The following is a 23,177-nucleotide window of genomic DNA, read 5'->3' on the forward strand; positions in this document are numbered from 1 at the left end:
AGGACAAAGGCAATTACAGACCGTAAAATTATTGGTAAAATTATTGAAAAAGAATTTCAGGTTCAACCTCTTTATGACCTGAACACCCATGATATGTTTGCAGTTGACCAATTTGCGTTCCTGAAGAATCACTTCACTCAGACATGTTTGCATCGTGTTGTTGATGATTTTTATGAAGCTTTTAAGGGACTTTTATTTAGCTTGTAATAGGTATAAATGTGTTCATGGTTTAGCTCCTGACAGACTTTGTAATAATATTGAGATGTAATTTGACAGGCACTATGATAGGTAACACTAACAAACGCTGATCCTCTTAATTTAGTAGTACCTAGGCCTAACATGGAATTTGAACCCTGCTCAGAGCGTTAAAACCCTGAGATGCATTTTCATTTTTTTTCTATATTGCACCAGCTGCTCCAGTGAGGAGACTGTATCATTTCTGGGGTTTCAGAGTCCAGATTCCTTCCTAAGGGAATTCAATTAGGTGTTTTGTTGTTTAATCTGAATTGTAACTATTTTTACCCTCTTAATTGTTCTGTTTTTTTTTTTTCGTTACTGCACGGGACCATGATGTAAAACAGCCTTTAAGCTGGTTGTGTATCCCGTAAAAAGATTTTGGAATAAATAAACAGTATAAAAGGAGTCCCTCTTGTTCCCGATTTTAGTTCGGCACTTTTTTTCAAATGACGTAATTTTTATATTATATATTTACATCTGGGAAACAGACAAACGAGGTGGTCTTGTGTCCTGAGTACATGTACAAGCTGGAAATGCTTTTAAACAGTAAAAGGTGCAGGGGCCAGTCTATTTTAGTGTTGGTAGCGGCCGGCGTTACGTGCGCATGCAGTCGTAATGGTGTCTCGCGTTATACGTGCATCAACTCCAGAAAAAAAAGTGAGGGTAAAAAACACGGCCCGTCGCCGCACCACTTGACGAGAAACCCAAGAGTCTTTTGCCTCTGCAGAAAATTTTCTTTATCTTTAGCCTTGGTCAATGGACGATAGTGGAAGGAGGGGCGTGTTTGAGTACAGTAGAACGATAGAACTGACTCCAAACGTACTATTAAGCTGACCAAAATTCAGAAAGCTGGAACATGAGACTTCGCTGAAGTTGCCGGAAACGAGAACCATGAAAGTTTGAAATGTCTAAACTTATTCTTAGAGATCATGCAACTCTCTGCGAGAGGTATGGATATTGAATAAGGTAACTTTGGCGAAAACAAAAGATAAAAGAAACTTGAAATGAAAAATTGGAAATCAATATCAAATTTACAGCTTGCACAAAGAATTTTTATTTATTATAGTTGAAATAAGAAAATACAATCCACTTACTGTACAAGAGATTAATTTTACAATGTAAAATGAAGGACCGACGAATAGCCTCGTCACTCTCGTGTGGTTGTCACACAATGTACGTTTCCATTTAAATATCAGTACCTGTGTGGGATAAATGACCATTTACCTGAGAGATTTGTTTGAATAAATCAAGCCTTACATGACCGGAAACACTGCTGTCTGATAATAAGGAAAGATTTTTGCCACCACGTTGACACCACAGAATTAATAATGTAAAGTAGTCACTCTGATAAAAGAGCTTATTTGATTAGTACTTACATGAGGCCTATTGATAAATTCTATCAATGTCTGAAAATCATCAACTCATTTGTAGTAAGCCTGAAGAATGGACTTTTGTTGTGGAAATATTAACAACTAAAGAGCTTAAGAGCTTTAAATATCATTGAAAGCATAGCATAGCATACCATGGGCCTTTGTGTAGTTAGTCTGTAAGAAAGCTCGGAATTCACATTATTATTTTTTATCCAATATATATAATCTCGTTCTCATAGTGTTTAGCAAACACTTTGCTTCTGTTTCTTAGCAAAAACTGGTCAAATGCAAATATTACAATCATTTCTTAGAAATAAGTAAAGCCGTGCATTTACATGTTTGACTGACGTGACCTGGGGTAACGTGACCGATGTCAACGCTGTTGATCAGTTGGTTATATTTCCATGTCAGCCTTCGCGATGGTCAGTAGCTGTTAAATCGAAACAAATCATAAGGGAGCAGGAAAAATATTGTGGTGAATATACAGTACGCGTTGATGGTGCATTTGTAAGGGATCAAATGTGATCCTTTAAAGACGGATAATTTTGTCAAAAAGGTTTAAGCTAAAAGGGTCCATGCAATAGAAATATTTTACTGTAACCCTTGAAATACGAGCGATTCACAATAGTGCGCCACCAAGAGTTTGCAGCGCATTGGCCAATCAGAACGCGCAAAATTTGTCGACCCTTTCCAAACGCGCAATGGGTCGACAAATTTCGTGCATTGTGATCGGCCGTTTCACTATTGTGAAACTGCCGTATTGCCCGTTTGCTTCAAATGTCTGTTCTGTGGTTTTTAAGGATATATTTAGTTTGAACGCTAATACGAATTTGCAAGTTCATGAGCAAAATGTGATGTAATTCAAGGCACCGAACTTCAACATTGCACTGATTGACGTAATAAATTGAAACAGCAAAAAATCACCAGAGAAAATAAAGCAAAAAACGACAGCCCAAAAATTAATTCCTGCAATACTGGCGTTCCTGTCTTGGATAACATTACATTTTCGCGCATAATATTCAAATTTGAAGCAATATAAAAAAATTTAAAGGCACTGAAATACCCTGAAAATGGCAATATTACACTAAGCAATATATGGCAAAAATTGAACAACGGGACACAATCCATGGACCTATTACTCCCATCAGTGCTCATTATGACAAGGAAGTGGCTTCATTAGATATAACAGAGATATTTAATTCATATGTCCCAGAGTTCGTATCAATTGGGGCAGTTCCACATCAGTAAATTTCCAGGGTAGTTTAATATACGAAAAGGAAAGAGCAAATTTAATAAACAAAATTACTTTGTGCCTCCCCGACTAAATGAATTGCGAATCGTTTTATTTTTTTTAGATAGATTTAAGACCAATTCTTTTGAAAAGAGAACTGTATGCAAATGACCGCGCGGAATATGATTTTTCTTTTATATAGTTTCTGGCTATCAGTGGAAGAACCACCCCGAAATTCCGAGGATGGCGGTAGTTTGTCACCGTTGTGCCTCTCGTGGATGTGGATACCTCATTGGGTATGATTGGCCTAAGTGGAATGACATCTGCGGGAAGCATCCAGTGGATGCTCGCATTTCTTCAATGGGGGGCACTAAAAGGCTATGAACCACACGTCGTGTACATAATGGAGGATACCTAGGGGTGTCCGCCCCCGCTACATATTTGCAAAAGAATCTGACCAAAATAGCCGTGTAGCAATGACGAGGTAGGGAGAAAGTGCATAGTAGCATCCATAGTGAACATATTGCCATGGCAAGTTTGAGTCAAAACGTGTCCTAGGCTTTTTTGTATTAACAAATTGAAATGGATGTCATTCTGTCGCCTTATGTTTCTCAAGGAATTTTGTTGTGGGATTCTCAAGGGCATTTTATCACAGACCATTTCTGTATCTACCTGACTTTGAAATAAGGAGAAACTTACCAGACACAAGACAAAATATTTGTGTACCGTAAGGCCACCTACACTTACAGAATAACAATCATGTATACTGAATTGGGGGCGGATCCAGGATTTTTGCTGAGGGTGGGAATAATTTTGTACCAGGTGGAGGACACTACATTCAGCCGCCGCCGTTTTATCTCTTTGCTATATCATCAACCGCACACGCAAAATAAGACCACCAGTGGGTTGTGCTTTTAGGGAGGTCTTCCAACCTTTAGACACTGGCAAAAATGGCGAAGAGCAGGGGGGAAATGACCCCGACCCCTCCCTCTGGGTCTACACCCGTAAATACACATGAGATGTGGGGTTTGTAGGCATTCCTTACGATTCTTTTCATTTACAGAAAAATAAGACAATGCATCAAAATACATGCAGGTGCTCGCTTTTGATAATTTTACCTTGAGGATGCGTTCTTGCCAAGCTGGTACCCGATGCTGATAAACATCCCCGATGTAATACGACGAAAGATCACTCGGCTGATCAAACACGCCATACTGTGGCTGTGATTGGACAAGAAGAGTCCACTTCAGTTTCTATTCAGAGCGAGAGCTGTTATTTAATACTCCTTAGTGTCCGAAATGTCTCGCAAGTTTGATAAATGTATAAATATTAGGAAATGCGGACATGTCGTTACACTGACATGTCAACTACGTGTTGATCCATTGTTTGGTGAACGCCTGGATTGGAGAATATGTTAGCTCATCTTTTAACACAAACGAGGCAAAGATTTAGAGAAATAATTGTGAAGTATCAATTTTAAAGACCTCTTTGTTGCTTCGTGCGATTAAAGTCCTCAGAGGAGAAGTTCCTTGCAGGGCTTGGCCCGTCCGCTTTCTTTTACCTAAAATAATGAAAAGAAATTGCGCAGGAGGATTCCTCTTATTGGAAATAAAGCAATTAACAGTTAGGTCACTCAAGTGCAAAAGTCGAGTTTTGACATCAACTTTGATGAACAAACTATCTCTGAACAATCCCTGATGACACTTAAGCATATATGGACAAAGCTTTATCACTTTTTAATAATGTTTGTATTTTTAATACTATAGTATTATCTTTTAACTTGATGTTTTTACTTATTTTTACAATTGTCCCAGCAACGAAGGCTGGAACTGCAATGCGCTACCGCACGAACGACAAGGAAATGCATGCGTTGTGGTTATATCGCGACCAACAATCCTTCCCACTAACACTGCTCTTTTCAGGCAACCAGAGTATACCTCTGCTCAAAACGGAGAGGCCAACAGTTACGTGCGTTGCCCTGACAGACGTGAAACGATGTTTCCCTTCGGTTCGGGTAACATCGAACGGCAATATCAATTTGGCTTTGATAAGCACTTAAAGCGGCAGTTCTTATGAAAATTGTTGGCGGTTCAGAAGCTTTTTATGTATTGGAATTATGTAAACACACCATCTCTAGCACAATTGTCTGTGTCTTGACTAGTCTGTGATGTCAGCGATTGTAACAACCATAAAAAAAATTATAGGTTAAGAATTAGGAGAGTGATATGTAAGAAATGTGGTTGACGGAGAGATCGAGAAAGTTTTAATTATTGCTGTGATGAGTGCGATGGGTGACAAGGGCCATAGGTCTAACTTACAAAGGTGCTTGTTCCGGCACTCAGCTACTTGTTGCCCGATCACCTCATTCCGACAGGGCCTGGGATAGTCTTCTGCATAACAAGAATAGTAATCAGTTTAAGCGTTTCGAGGATATTTTTAAAGACATAATACCAATTTGAACCAGTCACTACTGCTCCACGCCCGCTATTAGAATTTTTCAGATTGTGCAATGAAATGTGATTTGGCCTCAACCACTAATCATTCCTCAGAGAATGCAAAAATGGACTTTAAAACAACACAGTGTGTGGTCGCAACCGTGTCGCGGCATCTTTTTGTAGAGCCAAAGTTAACCACTTTCAACGTCTGAGAGTCTTATTGACTTTTATTTATGAATGCATGCACATAGAATGGTCATGGTGGTAAAAAGCATGAGGGTCAGTTGAAAATTAAATGCACAGGGGTAAAACTTCATTCTCGTATCCATTCAGATTCCCTAGAATTTTTTCACTTTTTCAGAAAACCCTCTAAAATCGTCCTAGCAGTAATACTTTCCGGTCTAATTTAGGGGGAGGTTAAGACTTTAAAATGAATTGCTTCTGTGTTGTGCGCACGAGGTTGAAAGGTATCAGCAAGGCTGCACATTAACAAAGGAGCTTAAAACAAAATTCCTTGCGGGAGCTTTCAAAAGCGGGTAAAGCTCTAAATTGCGGGATAAATCGAGCTTAGCAAACAATCGCGGGTTGAATCATGACAGGATGGTCATTCGATCATGCACAAATCATTACCCGTTGCATGTATACACACAGAAAAGAAAGCAACATTTGGGTTGAAAACAATTGTTAAATTCTTTCTGCGCATCAAAATGCCTAATTAGACGAAATAATTAACATTTAGGATGATAATTAGAGGGTTTTTAATAAGGGATGTGGTGAAAGATCCGAGAATAGCAAAAAAAAGGGAGCGTGAAGTCAATACATCCTTAATGGGAAACTCCCGCTTTTTGAAGTTATGTACGTATATGCGCATGCGAGCATAATTCTAAAATCATTAGTAAAAATTGTCTCATCCATATCCCGTTTACTTTAGAAAAGTTGGTTGCTTTAATTCAATTTTCAAAGTATGATCTGAAACTAAAAGAAACCTCACGAATTCTTGGTTGCTCCTGGCATCTACTTCGGACCTGTTGGAAATTGCAGTATCCTCCACAATGTTCTGAAATATCAAACACACATGCACAATAATGTACACGAAATATCTTAAAACGTCTTCCAGGACAGGCTGTGTTTCGAAATACGGTTTGTCTACAATTTTCAAAAATTTTCGAAAAATAAGTTTTTTGGGTAGAAATCATGTCATTATTTAAGTTAGAAATTAGTCCCACAACCTTCCGTATCCCTGTCAGTTAATTTCGACACCTTAGGGCGTTTTTTTAATCAGACTAGACCCAAGAAAAAAATGTTAAAAACACTCCGAGTTACTCCAATATTTGCCTCACTGAGGCAGTCGAATGGTAAGAGAAAGGTGATGTAACATGCACTGATCGTATTTTAATTGCTGCTAATAAATTGAAAAATTCAAACTCGACTTTCAAACGTTACAATGCCTATGGAACTGTTCGCTACATGTTATAGCGATCAAACTCTTCAATCTTAACGATCAAACGAGTCTTATTCCCTAATTTAAAATAACTGTCAAAAAACCCTTCTTGTGTAAGGACAGTATAAATAAAAGACAGATTAAACTTATCGTCGATAATGGGACATTCAGTCATTTTTGGCGTAGTACTTTCATAATTTAAGTGAAAACTTACCATTGGCATTATCGGCCTTTGTGATGACAATCAGAACTGTCACTAAGAAACATAAAATGCAGGTTGCCAAGTTCATTGTGTCAACTGGTGACGAAAGAACGGATTACTGTCTGGATCTCGATTACGGTGCACGCTGGATGACCACTTTTATTTGTGTAGCAGGATGATAACCGACGGAAATGGTGAATTGCACAGGCAGAATAAACCTTCTCAAATGCGATGATTAACTCTCGCTGCTTTATGGTATAACCTGTTTTACTTTTTATACCTTTTATCAAACCCGCCCGCCAATTCTAATCTCAACAGCAGGAACAAGAAGACAAAAGCAACAAAGCGTTGTACAGGCGTGTAATGTGCCATTTGGGTTGATTGTGGAATGGTCTCTCTACCATCATAACGGCGAAAAGCATGAAAGTTTAATAGGCAAGTGCGGGTGGAAAACTGAGTAAAAATTGCACGTGGATATCCACGGACGATTTGTCCAGAGGGCAGCAAGAGTTTCCGAATCGACGAAGCGCAAAACTCATAAACCATACGAGAAGCCAGAATTTTTCACCGAAAATGAGTGAGTGGGAATCTGGATGAAGCTTCAGAATTTTGATAAGCGGATGCTGGGGCGAATCTTTTAAGGGGTATCTTCCGACGACGCCCACGGCTGTACATCAAAACTGTATTGGAACAGGCTATTGCTGGTAAGTGTGGAGTAACCATGGTGTGCATATAGTACATCTGTTCATTGGCCCATTTATGCGGTCTGGAAGAGCACAGTGCTACTTCAGATTGCATTCGGGAACTTGTGACGTTTTCCTCACTCAATGAATTATACTTTAGCATGTTGTTTGTAAGCAATTCCCAACTAATCATTTGCTTTGTACATATTCCAAGTAAATCTACATTTCATTCGAGGCCATAACAAAAGATAATCTATTCACGGCCAGTGCCTGTAGGCCTGTATTCAGCCAGGCGTGTGTTTACTTCAACCAAGCTTTGCTCGGGTGAAATTTTAAAAGGTGCCTCTATCTGCATGGGCCGTCCTCTCTTACTTTAACTGTAGATGACAGGTCCTTGTCCCACCTTTATTTTGGAAAGAATAAGAACTGTTAACACCATGAACTCGGTTCGTCATTTTTTTCGCTGAAAATTCATCCATGTCATACCCACACACACAGAAAACAAAACACTTCTCACTCCGTCTATAGGTCTATACAATTCTTGATGTGCGGCTCGGAGTGGAGGAAAATCCGATCAGCGCATGGAATTTACGACAAATCTCTGGGATCAAAATTTAGTGCCCAAACACACGCCCATAGAAAACAGTGCAAAATCGGACCGAAATACCGCCGCCTGTTGACTCCCTTGAAGAGGTTGGCCTCTGTTTTTTCACTGTAAATTCAAGATTATGGCCAGAAGATCACTTTTCGTTTCACTTTCATGGGCTTAACCACGAAAAAGTTTTTGTATTTACCTTTCAAGGAAGATACCCCCAAAAAGCAGTGAAACTAAGCGCTCATTTCTGAACTTAGCCGCCCGCCTCTATCCAAAATAGGCCCAAAATTTGGGGTATTTTGTGAAAGAAATACCCCGAACTGGAAACTATCAGCTCCAAATTCAAGATTTACAGAAATATTTCTATGTTCCCTCCCAAGTATGGTCTGTCTTAATGTAAAAATCCCGTGGCATCACAAAATATTGAGCTTGCGCGTAGAAATAAAACCATTTAGTGGAATGCACCCTGTAGCGCGTATACGCGCTTTTATACGCGTTTTCGACGGTACACGTTTTCGACACTTGACCTTCTACGTCACAGCGCGCCATGTAAACAACTCTGTAGTCACGAACTCAAACTTGGAATCTCCTGGTTGTTTGCTGCTCCGTGTCCGTCACCGAACATGTGGAAAGTTAAAGCTCTTCTGGTAGGTTAATTACTTGCACGATTCAAATAGTTGTTCTATTGGGGCCTATTTTACTAGATACAAAATGGTGACTAAAAAGTTTCTGTACGGTGCGCAATAACAAAACTCTCGATAGGTCTAATGCAGAATTTTAAAAAAGTCACCGAGTCACCATTACGGAGGCTTCTAATAAGCGTATCGCTTATATTTTTTTATCATTATTTAAAAGACATAAAGTAAGATTGTCAGATAGGTTTCATTTAGTTAAATACAAAAATTAATATAATGATTTCGTGTGAATTTCATGAATGTATATTCGTCTAAAATGCATCTCAGCCCCTATTTATGATTTTTTTTCCTTGGTAAATTTATTATGTATTATTATTTCTTTTTTCACATAACATGGGCATGAGTTCGGTGAAACAACCCTGGTCAGTCACCTGCAGGAACTACATGTCAGTTAGCCGTAACCAAAGCATTCCATTTGGTTATTGATGAAAATAGGTCCGTTGAGGCTGCTGCAAAAAGATGTGGCGTTCCCTTGACAACATTGAAGGATAGAGTCAAAGGCCGAGTTGAACCAGAAACTACCAAGTCGGGACCAGCTCCCTTGTTTACCCTTGAGGAAGAGGCAAAATTTATGGAACATCTCAAGAAGATGGCCGTAATGGGTTATGGGTACAGGAGGGCTGAAGTTATAGACATAGCTACCTTGTATGCAGTCAGTCTCCACAAACGCCAAGCAGGACATCCATTAACCCTCAGATGGTTCAGACATTTTATGGGAAGATGGCCGGAGCTTCATGTGAAAAAACCACTAAGTTTGGACATATAACGGGCAAAAGCTACATCTGAGGAAGTTGTCAAGGCATATTTCACTGAGCTTGACAGAATAATGACCATGTACAAGCTAAAAGATGCCACTGAGAGAATCTACAATGTTGATAAAAAGGGACTAAGGCAAAATCATTCTCCACCTCATATCGTCAGTGCGTCCAAGAGCACAGTTGCTGTCACTACAGGCAAGGGTTCTACTGTAACAGTCATTGGTTGCAGGAATGCCACTGGACAGCAGCTTCCACCATATTTCGTATTTCCAGGACGGAGGATGAAACAAGAGCTCCTTTAGGCTGCCCTCCGGGTGCCAGTGGAACTGTAACAGTGGCTGCATGATCCAACTCTGATATTTTCATGGACTACCTCTCATCACATTCCTTAAAGTATGTCACAGACAGCAGAGACGATCAGCCTCTTCTTGTCCTTTATGATGGGCATTCTCCCTGCCATTGATTGACTGGGCAAGAGAACACAATATCTTGTCGTTTGTCTTACCAGCATACACGAGCCACGTCCTGCAGCAAGTGGATGTTATATGCTTCGGGCCATTTGAGAAAATCTACAATTCAATTTGGCACCAACACATGCGTGCCCATCTACAACAAGCATTGACAGATATTCCATTGGTGAACTAGCTTGCCGAGCAAACTCCAAGGGCCCTATCCCCTGACAACTTACGAAACTCGTTCAAGAAAACTGGCATATATCCTGGCAACTATGAAATAAACGATGTCTAAAACTATATACGAACCGGCCAAGGCGCTAAATAAGACAGCAAGTGAGCCGACAGATTTGTCTGAACCCCAACCTGTTGGTCCACAAGGTGACGGCAGTGGCAGCTTCCTTCACTCAGACTCCTGTGATCTCTTAAAAAAAAGAGAAGAGATCATAGGCCAGCAAGGGAAAGTACCAAGAAAGAGGAGATATGCCTCTTCAGTGACACTGGGAAAGGCCATATAACTGAAGAAGCAGTAAGGAAGAAGATTGAGCAGTTTGTGGAAACGTCACAGAAGAAGACACCAACCAGAGTATAACCCCACCAAAAGGGCAAAGTAAACAGAATCTGCTTCCATGGCTGCATCACAACACTGTGAACCTGGACCAAGCCAAACAATCACATCTGTTCGTGATGTACCTTCTGATGAGGAAACTCACGAGGACGAGGAACGCTGTGTGTGTCACCGGTACCGCCCTATTGAACTTAAGGATTCACTCTACTTCACCTCATGGGCTCAGTGCATGTTCGAAAGCTGTTCATATTGGGTTCACCTCAAGTATTGTAATCTTGCACGACTACGACTGAAAGACACATTTTTTGCCTATGCCATGGTTTGCCATGCTTTCAGTCCCCAACAGAAGAGGAATTTTAAGTTCTTTCCCAGTATGTGCTTGGTTTACTTGAAAACCCAAAATTCAGAAAAGTCTTAACAGTGGCAAAGTTGTAAAATTGAAAAACATCTTTCAGTTAATGAACTTCTTTCACGTTCAAGAGGATTGTTTCCATTTTACCAAAACTGAATTATTCATTACGATGATAAAACGAATTCCTTGTTTATTAAGAGGATGGTTTTGATGATTTAGAAAAGGAGGGGAGGAGAGGATAGCAGAAACCATGAAGACCCAAGGGGGAGGGGGTGATGAAAGTCACTCCAGCTTCCCCATCCCAAAGTGGAGCAGGTGGGCCTAGGCCAAGGGGTATTATTGGATCATAATAACAATGCTACAGAAAGCTCGGCAAACACATATTCCAGACCACTTGTTTTATATGATATTCTTGCCAGTAAGAGATTACTTTGATTGAGATGAGTTGGGAATAAAGGATGATAAATCAGAGAAGGGTGCCCGTGTCTGTTTCTGAGTTGTGTCACCCATGGCAACAACCCCTACCCTGCCTGAGTGTGAGTAGTGCAACCCGTCCTTTTCCCCGTTTTTCTGGCCTCTCAACCGATCAGAAGATTGGGCTTTCCTACGTAACACCTCATTTGCAAAAAAATGAGGAGGTGGCCCGTACCATTTATAGTAGGGGTATTTATATGTTGGAGGGACGTAAATATAATGTATGTAATATAAATTATAATATGTATGCATACATTACTTTTCTTACACTGTACCTTGGATAAGTACATGCTGCTAAAAATAGACAAAATGTGCAGTTGAATACGTTCTCATTGTGTTTGTGATGAAGCCGATTTTGCGATGATATACAGGCAGGGCTTTTACGCGTTGCGACATGTTCGAGTGTCTGCCACTGTTTCAGACATCACCTACAAACCTTTATAAACGTATTGTACATACACGTACTATGTGTGTACAGTGCAATTCACACAAACAAAGCCAAGTGTTTTATTCATAAAGGAGAATTGTATGTTTTATTTTTAGGTCTACTGTGTACGATACCGTGCAAAGCCTTTTGAGATGTCGCTTGTCATATCATCCAAAGTAGAAAAACCGGTCCAAATTTAATAAATTTGAAATCAGACGCATTACATGTAATCTGATTGATCGAGAGGCCAGAAAACAGAGGGAAAGGGGTCGTGGTTTTACCTATACAGACGGGTTGCACTACTAGTGTGAGTATCCCAGGTGCCGCATTGCAACTGTAGGTCATCTGAAACTATAGTGGTGCAACACCCTTCGCTTGGTGGTAGCCTGCCCCAAAACAAGCCTGCTCTTTTGGCTTTCTAGCTAGATTGCTCGTTGACGTCAGCCAAGGACCACTTTGGGTTTCCGTCGGTGCATACCGCCAGAGTACGTTAACGTAACTCATTTTTTCACGGGGGGGGGGGTTGTTGCCACATATTCTTGCCACATTTTTCTTCCCAGTTGTTGGGAAACATGTTTTATGAGGACCATTCGACTCTTTGAGATCCTATTTTTTTATCTCAAGATGAGGACATACTTTCAGGAATTAAGATATCGACATCGATCCTGAGATATTTATCTAGCGTTGAAACCATCCTCAAAGTAGGTAATCATTATCAAGAGGTAATTTATAACAGAAGGACGATACCCTGAAATTGATGAAGACATTCTGAAATAATATATCACAAGGCCTGATGACAATGTTCAGGGGTTCGACAGTAGTCAGTTTGCAATAAAACACTAGTCTTGTGAAATTGAAATGCTCAAATGACATCATTTTTTCTCATGAATTCGGGTAAAACTAGGTGGAAATACTCATTCTTTGTCCACGTTGAACATTCCTTCAAGGTGGAGTTATAATGATATTCATTACCTTGACTGTTCTTCATTTTGCTACGAGTAAAACTCTGACCCCCAAATTCCTCTATTATTTTAGAGCGATGAAAACGATTCATGGCCTAGTGGACGTCTTGCGTCTAAACCTGGTCGGTTGATATGGGTAGCCTATATTGCATGGTCTGCTGATATTTATCCAATAAGAATTTCCACGACATGACAATGAGGGATTGTTTCAATTGCATCCATCCTCACTTCCCGGCACGGCTTTAAATTGTCCTACAGATAAACGTTTTCTTACAAACGAATTTTGTGCAACTGTATGTTGTTTTTCTTGTATGAAAAGTAGTTTTCTCGCTAATTACTACAGGCAGCAAAGGTTGAAACATTTAGAGTAACATTGAGGCTTCATTCCACATGAAAGATTTGCTCACGAATATGAAAATTGCTTATAGCAGAAAAACACCGACTAAAAAAATCTTTATAGCCGAAAATTGAAATAAAGATAATTGAGACAAATGGTTGTACTAAAAAAATGCTAAGCTGAAGCCGCGGACCAATAATATTCCCAACACAATTTCAAAGCCCAAACTACAGCTGCTCAGCTTTCCTTTTATGTTTGTTTTTCATAAAAGCTACAACCTTTACCACTCTTTCCAACGGATGTATGTCCTTTAGGGTCCACATTTCGTGCAAGTTAAATCAACCACTAAGAAAAAAACAAAAGTCATTATCTCAAACTGGGCGTGGTTTCTGGGTTCCTTTTCGTTCGGCCTGTTTTTCCCGGCGTGCCTGGATACCTTGGTCTGCTTTCTGTTTCCGATCTCATCTTATTTATTTCATCATAGTAAGCAACAAAGTCTCACCCATATTAGGGATAAATTGCGCCACTCTACTTTCTTTTAGTTTCACCTCAATTCGGGCACACCACTCTTGTAACGTCATCCTATTAAAACAAGTTTTGATTATCTGTTAGGATGTAAAGTACACTTCATCCTCTTTTTCAGAATTCAAAGTTAAAGGTACATTCTTTTAAATTGACAACACTTTAGCCTTGGTCAAGTCGTTCGTCATTTGTTGCAGCGCAGAGCGCACCAGCCGCTCGCTGACGTAGTGCGTACCTGCGTACGGACATACCTGCATTATGTTTCAAAATCAAGGCGAATTAAGAGTGACATCACGTGGCTTAACGAATTCAAATCAGTTGAACCAGGACTAAAAGCCTTCGTGGGTTCTTGCTCTTTGGTGCAACCGTCCGCAGAAATTATGTTTTGCTTTAATTTTGCGCTAGATTTCTACCTTGTATGCGAACATGGATAGATGCAGGAGTGCGATGAGTGCACAGCTAAGTATACAGATGCATGATGCATCAACGTGAATTATAACCATGTAAAATGGCGGACTTTCCGAGACGACTACAGTACGACGAGTTGTCTTGTTGCTTGAATTCCGCTGCAGATAAATTAATGTTGATTTTCGTGCCGAGCAGCTGCAAGCCTTAGAATACTTTCTGTGAGGTGACGACGTTTTCGTGAATTTGCAAACAGGCTACGGGAAATGCAAAACTGGAGGTCGCCGATCAAGTCTGTATTGTAACTGATGAATCCAGATAGCGTTTGTTCACTAATTTAAATCGGTGGAAGAAAATATCAGTCACAATCAGAAAAGCAAAACATGCAAAGCAAAGACGAACTCGATCTCCGATTACTGTGATCATCTGGCAAAATAAATATTGTTGACTTGTCATGTATATGTACATGACATAGCCACGTGTGTGTTCAGTTAACCCTTCACATTATGACCGGCTTGATGCAGTTCTATGTAGTAATGAACCAATTCAAAAGCATATATAAAACATCGGCTCTTGTTATTAGCAGAAGACACCGCCCAATACAGCTTCCGCGGACGGTTGCACCATTGAGCTAGGAACACAGGCGTTCGTCCTGGTTCGGCTGATTTGCATATTTCTTAGGCCGCGTGAGGTCGCTCTTGGCGTTGATTTTGCAATGCATGCTGGTATGTAAAGTACATATACGTACGAAGGTACTAGGTACTTACTACACTGCGCTGCGACGAATGACGAACGCCTTGACCAAGGCTATGACATCTCTGGATCGAGTTCATTTTACGACTCAGAGCATTAGGCCAAAAGTCTCCGTTTTTTGTTATTTGTTATATGTTATAAAACGATGTCCGTGCTTGCTTAATCGACTAGAATCCTGCTACTGCGTAACGTGTTTTTGATCGGATACGGTTGAGTAATATGTACATAATATGAGTAATTCGCCCATGCCTCCCCTATTTACAAGGGAAAGGTTTGTAAAAAGGACAAAGGCAATTACTGACCATAAAATTATTGGTAAAATTATTGAAAAAGAATTTCAGGTTCAACCTCTTTATGACCTGAACACCCATGATGTGTTTGCAGTTGACCAATTTGCGTTCCTGAAGAATCACTTCACTCAGACATGTTTGCATCGTGTTGTTGATGATTTTTATGAAGCTTTTAAGGGACTTTTATTAAGTTTGTAATAGGTATAAATGTGTTCATGGTTTAGCTCCTGACAGACTTTGTAATAATATTGAGATGTAATTTGACAGGCATGGATTTAACACTAGAAAACGCTGATCCTCTTAATTTAGTAGTACCTAGGCCTAACATGGAATTTGAACCCTGCTCAGAGCGTTAAAACCCTGAGATGCTCCAGTGAGGAGACTGTATCATTTCTGGGGTTTCAGAGTCCAGATTCCTTCCTAAGGGAATTCAATTAGGTGTTTTGTTGTTTAATCTGAATTGTTACTATTTTTACCCTCTTAATTGTTGTGTTTTTTTTTCGTTACTGCACGGGACCATGATGTAAAACAGCCTTTAAGCTGGTTGTGTATCCCGTGAAAAGATTTTGGAATAAATAAACAGTATAAAAGGAGTCCCTCTTGTTCCCGATTTTAGTTCGGCACTTTTTTTTCAAATGACGTAATTTTTGTATTATATATTTACATCTGGGAAACAGACAAACGAGGTGGTCTTGTGTCCTGAGTACATGTACAAGCTGGAAATGCTTTTAAACAGTAAAAGGTGCAGGGGCCAGTCTATTTTAGTGTTGGTAGCGGCCGGCGTTACGTGCGCATGCAGTCGTAATTGTGTCTCGCGTTATACGTGCATCACTACCAGAAAAAAGTGAGGGTAAAAAAATGGCCCGTCGCCGCACCACTTGACGAGAAACCCGAGACTCTTTGGCCTCTGCAGACAATTTTCTTTCTCTTTAGCCTTGGTCAATGGACGATAGTGGAAGGAGGGGCGTGTTTGAGTACAGTAGAATGATAGAACTGACTCCAAACGAACTACTAAGCTGAACAAAATTCAGAAAGCTGGAACATGAGACTTCGCTGAAATTGCCGGAAACGAGAACCCTGAAAGTTTGAAATGTCTAAACTTATTCTTAGAGATCATGCAACTCTCTGCGAGAGGTATGGATATTGAATAAGGTAACTTTGGCGAAAACAAAAGATAAAAGAAACTTAAAATGAAAAATTGGAAATCAATATAAAATGTACAGCTTGCACAAAGAATTTTTATTTATTATAGTTGAAATAAGAAAATACAATCCACTTACTGTACAAGAAATTAATTTTACAATGTAAAATGAAGGACCGACGAATAGCATCGGCACTCTCGTGTGGTTGTCACACAATGTACGTTTTCATTTAAATATCAGTACCTGTGTGGGATAAATGACCATTTACCTGAGAGATTTGTTTGAATAAATCAAGCCTTACATGACCGGAAACACTGCTGTCTGATAATAAGAAAAGATTTTTGCCACCACATTGACACCACAGAATTAATAATGTAAAGTAGTCACTCTGATAAAAGAGCTTATTTGATTAGTACTTACATGAGGCCTATTGATAAATTCTACCAATGTCTGAAAATCATCAGCTCATTTGTGGTAAGCCTGAAGAATGGACTTTTGTTGTGGAAATATTAACAACTAAAGAGCTTAAGAGCTTTAAATATCATTGAAAGCATAGCATAGCATACCATGGGCCTTTGTGTAGTCAGTCTGTAAGCAAGCTCGGAATTCACATTATTATTTTTTATTCAATATATATAATCTCGTTCTAATAGTGTTTAGCAAACACTTTGTTTCTGTTTCTTAGCAAAAACTGGTCAAATGCAAATATTACAATCATTTCTTAGAAATAAGTAAAGCCGTGCATTTACATGTTTGACTGACGTGACCTGGGGTAACGTGACCGATGTCAACGCTGTTGATCAGTTGGTTATATTTCCATGTCAGCCTTCGCGATGGTCAGTAGCTGTTAAATCGAAACAAATCATAAGGGAGCAGGAAAAATATTGTGGTGAATATACAGTACGCGTTGATGGTGCATTTGTAAGGGATCAAATGTGATCCTTTAAAGACGGATAATTTTGTCAAAAAGGTTTAAGCTAAAAGGGTCCATGCAATAGAAATATTTTACTGTAACCCTTGAAATACGAGCGTTTCACAATAGTGCGCCACCAAGAGTTTGCAACGCATTGGCCAATCAGAACGCGCAAAATTTGTCGACCCTTTCCAAAAGCGCAATGGGTCGACAAATTTCGTGCATTGTGATCGGCCAACGCGTTGCAAACTCTTGATGGCGCACTATTGTGAAACGGCCGTATTGCCCGTTTGCTTCAAATGTCTGTTCTGTGGTTTTTAAGGATATATTTAGTTTGAACGCTAATACGAATTTGCAAGTTCATGAGCAAAATGTGATGTAATTCAAGGCACCGAACTTCAACATTGCACTGATTGACGTAATAAATTGAAAACAGCAAAAAATCACCAGAGAAAATAAAGCAAAAAACGACAGCCCAAAAATTAATTCCTGCAATACTGTCGTTCCTGTCTTGGATAACATCACATTTTCGCGCATAATATTCAAATTTGAAGCAATATAAAAAAATTTAAAGGCACTGAAATACCCTGAAAATGGCAATATTACACTGAGCAATATATGGCAAAAATTGAACAACGGGACACAATCCATGGACCTATTACTCCCACCAGTGCTCATTATGACAAGGAAGTGGCTTCATTAGATATAACAGAGATATTTAATTCATATGTCCCAGAGTTCGTATCAATTGGGGCAGTTCCACATCAGTAAATTTCCAGGGTAGTTTAATATACGAAAAGGAAAGAGCAAATTTAATAAACAAAATTACTTTGTGCCTCCCCGACTAAATTAATTGCGAATCGTTTTATTTTTTTAGATAGATTTAAGACCAATTCTTTTGAAAAGAGAACTGTACGCAAATGACCGCGCGGAATATGATTTTTCTTTTATATAGTTTCTGGCTATCAGTGGAAGAACCACCCCGAAATTCCAAGGATGGTGGTAGTTTGTCACCGTTGTACCTTTCGTGGATGTGGATACCTCATTAGGTATGATTGGCCTAAGTGGAATGACATCTGCGGGAAGCATCCAGTGGATGCTCGCATTTCTTCAATGGGGGGGCACTAAAAGGCTATGAACCATACGTCGTGTACATAATGGAGGATACCTAGGGGTGTCCGCCCCCCGCTACATTTTGGAAAAGAATCTGACCAAAATAGCCGTGTAGCAATGACGAGGTAGGGAGAAAGTGCATAGTAGCATCCATAGTGAACATATTGCCTTGGCAAGTTTGAGTCAAAACGTGTGCTAGGCTTTTTTGTATTAAAAAATTGAAATGGATGTCATTCTGTCGCCTTATGTTTCTCAAGGAATTTTGTTGTGGGATTCTCGAGGGCATTTTATCACAGACCATTTCTGTATCTACCTGACTTTGAAATAATGAGAAACTTACCAGACACAAGACAAAATATTTGTGTACCGTAAGGCCACCTACACTTACAGAATAAGAATCATGTATACTGAATTGGGGGCGGATCCAGGATTTTTGCTGAGGGTGGGAATAATTTTGTACCATGTGGAGGACACTACATTCAGCCGCCGCCGTTTTATCTCTTTGCTATATCATCAACCGCACACGCAAAATAAGACCACCAGTGGGTTGTGCTTTTAGGGAGGTCTTCCAACCTTTAGACACTGGCAAAAAGGGCGAAGAGCAGGGGGAAATATCCCCGACCCCTCCCTCTGGGTCTACACCCGTAAATACACATGAGATGTGGGGTTTGTAGGCATTCCTTACGACTCTTTTCATTTACAGAAAAATAAGACAATGCATCAAAATACATGCAGGTGCTCGCTTTTGATAATTTTACCTTGAGGATGCGCTCTTGCCAAGCTGGTACCCGATGCTGATAAACATCCCCGATGTAATACGACGAAAGATCACTCGGCTGATCAAACACGCCATACTGTGGCTGTAATTGGACAAGAAGAGTCCACTTCAGTTTCTATTCAGAGCGAGAGCTGTTATTTAATACTCCTTAGTGTCCGAAATGTCTCGCGAGTTTGATAAATGTATAAATTTTAGGAAATGCGGACATGTCGTTACACTGACATGTCAACTACGTGTTGATCCATTGTTTGGTGAACGCCTGGATCAGAGAATATGTTAGCTCATCTTTTAACACAAACAAGGCAACGATTTAGGGAAATAATTGTGAAGTATCAATTTTAAAGACCTCTTTGTTGCTTCGTGCGATTAAAGTCCTTAGAGGAGAAGTTCCTTGCAGGGCTTGGCCCGTCCGCTTTCTTTGACCTAAAATAATGAAAAGAAATTGCGCAGGAGGATTCCTCTTATTGGGAATAAAGCAATCAACAGTTAGGTCACTCAAGTGCAAAAGTCGAGTTTTGACATCAACTTTGATGAACAAACTATCTCTGAACAATCCCTGATGACACTTAAGCATATATGGACAAAGCTTTATCACTTTTTAATAATGTTTGTATTTTTAATACTGTAGTATTATCTTTTAACTTGATGTTTTTACTTATTTTTACAATTGTCCCAGCAACGAAGGCTGAAACTGCAATGCGCTAGCGCACGAACGACAAGGAAATGCATGCGTTGTGGTTATATCGCGACCAACAATCCTTCCCACTAACACTGCTCTTTTCAGGCAACCAGAGTATACCTCTGCTCAAAACGGAGAGGCCAACAGTTACGTGCGTTGCCCTGACAGACGTGAAACGATGTTTCCCTTCGGTTTGGGTAACATCGAAAGGCAATATCAATTTGGCTTTGATAAGCACTTAAAGCGGCAGTTCTTATGAAAATTGTTGGCGGTTCAGAAGCTTTTTATGTATTGGAATTATGTAAACACAACGTCTCTAGCACAATTGTCTGTGTCTTGACTAGTCTGTGATGTCAGCGATCGTAACAACCATAAAAAAGTTATAGGTTAGAAGAGTGATATGTAAGAAATGTGGTTGACGGAGAGATCGAGAAATTTGTAATCATTGCTGTGATGAGTGCGATGGGTGACAAGGGCCATAGGTCTAACTTACAACGGTGATTGTTCCGGCACTCAGCTACTTGTTGCCCGATCACCTCATTCCGACAGGGCCTGGGATAGTCTTCTGCATAACAAGAATAGCAATCAGTTTAAGCGTTTCGAGGATATTTTTAAAGACATAATACCAATTTGAACCAGTCACTACTGTTCCACGCCCGCTATTAGAATTTTTCAGATTGTGCAATGAAATGTGATTTGGCCTCAACCACTAATAATTCCTCAGAGAATGCAAAAATGGACTTTAAAAGAAATCGTTTTATGAAGGGACTGTATTCTCTAAAAGGGAAAAGATAATTAAATTTGTGTTTAAAACTGTATACACTTTCAACAAGGTGTAACAGAATGCTTGGCTTTACGATCATTTGAGGTAAAAACAAAAGGGCATTCACATTCTGTGAATGCATGTGAAGTGACATTTTTTCAAACGAAATGCATTTGAAAACGTGAATGCACATACATCCAAGGCTTGTAATTAGTGCAATGCACCGCACGTATGTTCGTCCCCGTGACCTGTGATATAGACCTGTATCACGCATTAGTTTGTGTATTCGCGCATGCGCCATATTATTTCCATGGGTTGTCGGCCAAAAAATTATTCAAGCAGACGACGCATATCGGTGGTGACCACTGTGAGAGATTTGTACTGCCATTTCCCTTGAAGACCTCGTGTGTGAATAAATTGCCAAGAATCTATCATGTGGTGGTGATATTTAATAGCTTCTGCATAAGAAAGACCTCCAGAAAAGACTCAAGGAAGTGGAAAGTGTCAATTGTACGACAAAGGATTTTTTTAAAGAAACTGACCTTTGTATCTAATTTCCCCAATTTTGCTTGGTTTACCTTCGAATACCCTGGATGAAATGTAAAAGACTGATAACTCTTTTGAACGAACAAGTTGATTGCTTCTAGGAACAAAACCTCTTCTTTGAAATTCACTTCATTTCCATTGGGACACATTTTCGTCGTTTTTCACCTCTATTTTCAGTGCTACATTTCCACAGTTTTGTCGAATTTCCCTCAGAACCACCGTGATAGTGTTTGGAAGCTTGATAAATCGTTCGTATCGATCAGCTCATTTCTTCAAGATTGGGGAGCTATTAGTTTGTCCAAAAACGCCTTTTTTCTTCTTTTTTACCTTATTTGGTTCCATTTCTGCCGAGTACCAGAACCACATCCGAAGTTTCTTGCCGGAGCTAGGCTGTCCGCCAAATGCCTGATACAATAAGAACGTCAAGTGGTTTATTGTCCTTCATTATTACAATATCCCTCATGTTTTCCTATTGAAAGCACGTTACCAGCGTGTTCATCCATGAAATAAGATTACTGTTCCGCTTCTTCCACGAATGGAGGAGAATCGACCGACTAATCCATTTTACTTATTTCAAGATGTCTCGAATTATCGCCTTTTGTGAAACCATTCTTGCTGTAACAAGAATCCAATTTTCGGACGGTCATGGAAGAATTATGTTCTAGGATTGGAACTATTGTAATGGATTCTGTCCGATGAAATAGTTCCGTGTCAGGTCATAATCCAATGAATGCAACGTGTAAACCCACACATTCAACACTATCCAGATAATTGCAAGAAGGGGACAAGACAATCGATTACCAAAGAGGCTGTCCTCCGCCCAGGAGCAAAAGTATTCAATTGAAAAGAATGAAACTCTAACGATTTCTTTTACACTGGGCGTTGCAACGGACGAAAAGACATTTCACACTTTACTGAAGTCAGATAGTGTCAAGGAATTGGATGCGAACTTTTTTTTACATCTTGATCCAACTTGGTGATACCGTACAGAGTTTGTTAGTTGAACGACATTGACCAGTGGAAAAACTGAAACTGACACGACCCAAAGTCGGTTTCAGATCTAGTCGGGATCAACTGCTCCACACTTACTCTGAAGTTAATGGATAAAATCCGCAACAATATAAATAACGCAAAGATAATAATCAAATTATAGCTTTACGACACGGTGTCTTAGCTGTCACATTTGGCAAACTACGAATAAAGCATTGTCCCAAACTGCTAAGATTACAGTACAGTGCAGGTTGTCGCGCTCGTAAATATACCCAGCAAGAAATGAGACCGAGGGGTACCCCCCCAACATGTCCAATCCCTATACACATTCCAGACTATTGTTACTTAACACATCCCCCCCCCCAGATGTCTGAAAGGAATTCCTCCAGATTCCCGCGAGACAATGACCAACACAAAGCAGGGGGGTTCTCTCCGTCTCATACCTTGCTTCATATGCTCGTAAACTACTTCTTGTAATTTGTTCAACTGCACAGTTGGTAGGGCTTTAAACGCTCCAATATCAAAGCGACCATCTTAAGGGTTTTAATCCGACACGACACCCCAACAATCATTTGTCACTTGTCAACCATTGTCCACGTAGACAATTGGATTACCCTCCCTTGACGTCAAAGGCCCTAAGAAGCAGGAGTGGCTAAGTTAATACATAATTGATTGGACAGTTGCTTACCTTCAGACCTGGTTTTGAACCGCACGAGGCTGACAGAGTTTAACTTCAAGAACGTCCCCCCAAAAATCAACTTTTGTGTCAGAATTTCAACGTTTGTTTTCTTGATTTGTGGGCCACGGTCAGATTTGGCAGCAGCAGATCTATCGACAAGCTCTGTGCGTGTGCAACGGGTTCTTGTACGCATTTAAGAGACCGATCATAGTCTGAATGTCTGACATAGGTGGTGACGTCAGAGGGGTTTTTGCAAGGTAGGATTTCACCATTTCAATGAGGCAATCGTACGGGGGCCCCCTATAGTGTATACATGTTCTACAACAGCTTGATAAATAAATTTGCCACTAATTCAGGTGATAATCGTCGAAGTTGAGTAATCCTT

At 39.9% G+C, this 23,177-nt stretch overlaps 1 protein-coding gene, 3 long non-coding RNA genes and 1 pseudogene across 4 annotated transcripts in view; 3 read left to right on the forward strand and 2 right to left on the reverse strand.

Annotated features, from left to right (window-relative positions):
* Positions 1-3,984: 3,984 nt before the first annotated feature.
* On the reverse strand, positions 3,985-5,228 carry LOC147798340 (uncharacterized). Its single transcript, XR_015426204.1, has 3 exons — positions 5,157-5,228; positions 4,323-4,399; positions 3,985-4,058 (listed from the first exon to the last, which is right to left on the reverse strand). It is a non-coding gene; the product is annotated as an uncharacterized LOC147798340 (long non-coding RNA).
* A 3,522-nt stretch (positions 5,229-8,750) lies between these two features.
* Positions 8,751-12,779, forward strand: LOC147798341 (uncharacterized). Its single transcript, XR_015426202.1, has 2 exons — positions 8,751-8,841; positions 12,037-12,779. It is a non-coding gene; the product is annotated as an uncharacterized LOC147798341 (long non-coding RNA).
* On the forward strand, positions 9,242-11,493 carry LOC147798342 (uncharacterized; annotated as a pseudogene).
* A 3,863-nt stretch (positions 12,780-16,642) lies between the features above and the next one.
* Positions 16,643-21,530, reverse strand: LOC110987778 (uncharacterized). Its single transcript, XR_002599325.2, has 5 exons — positions 21,451-21,530; positions 20,308-20,379; positions 19,482-19,558; positions 19,116-19,217; positions 16,643-17,175 (listed from the first exon to the last, which is right to left on the reverse strand). It is a non-coding gene; the product is annotated as an uncharacterized LOC110987778 (long non-coding RNA).
* Positions 21,531-23,027: 1,497 nt separating this feature from the next.
* The window catches only part of lrrc71 (leucine rich repeat containing 71), a 33,917-nt gene continuing 33,767 nt past the window's right edge, over positions 23,028-23,177 (forward strand). The window contains exon 1 of the mRNA XM_087139810.1: positions 23,028-23,049. The gene's annotated coding sequence lies outside the window, so the exon portion shown is untranslated. The remainder of the gene's footprint in view (positions 23,050-23,177) is intronic.

The sequence above is a fragment of the Acanthaster planci genome, linkage group LG08, assembly GCF_054643075.1.
Source record: "Acanthaster planci isolate LZ-2023a linkage group LG08, COTS_SCS, whole genome shotgun sequence".
In the NCBI taxonomy this organism is placed as follows: Eukaryota; Metazoa; Echinodermata; class Asteroidea; order Valvatida; family Acanthasteridae; genus Acanthaster; species Acanthaster planci.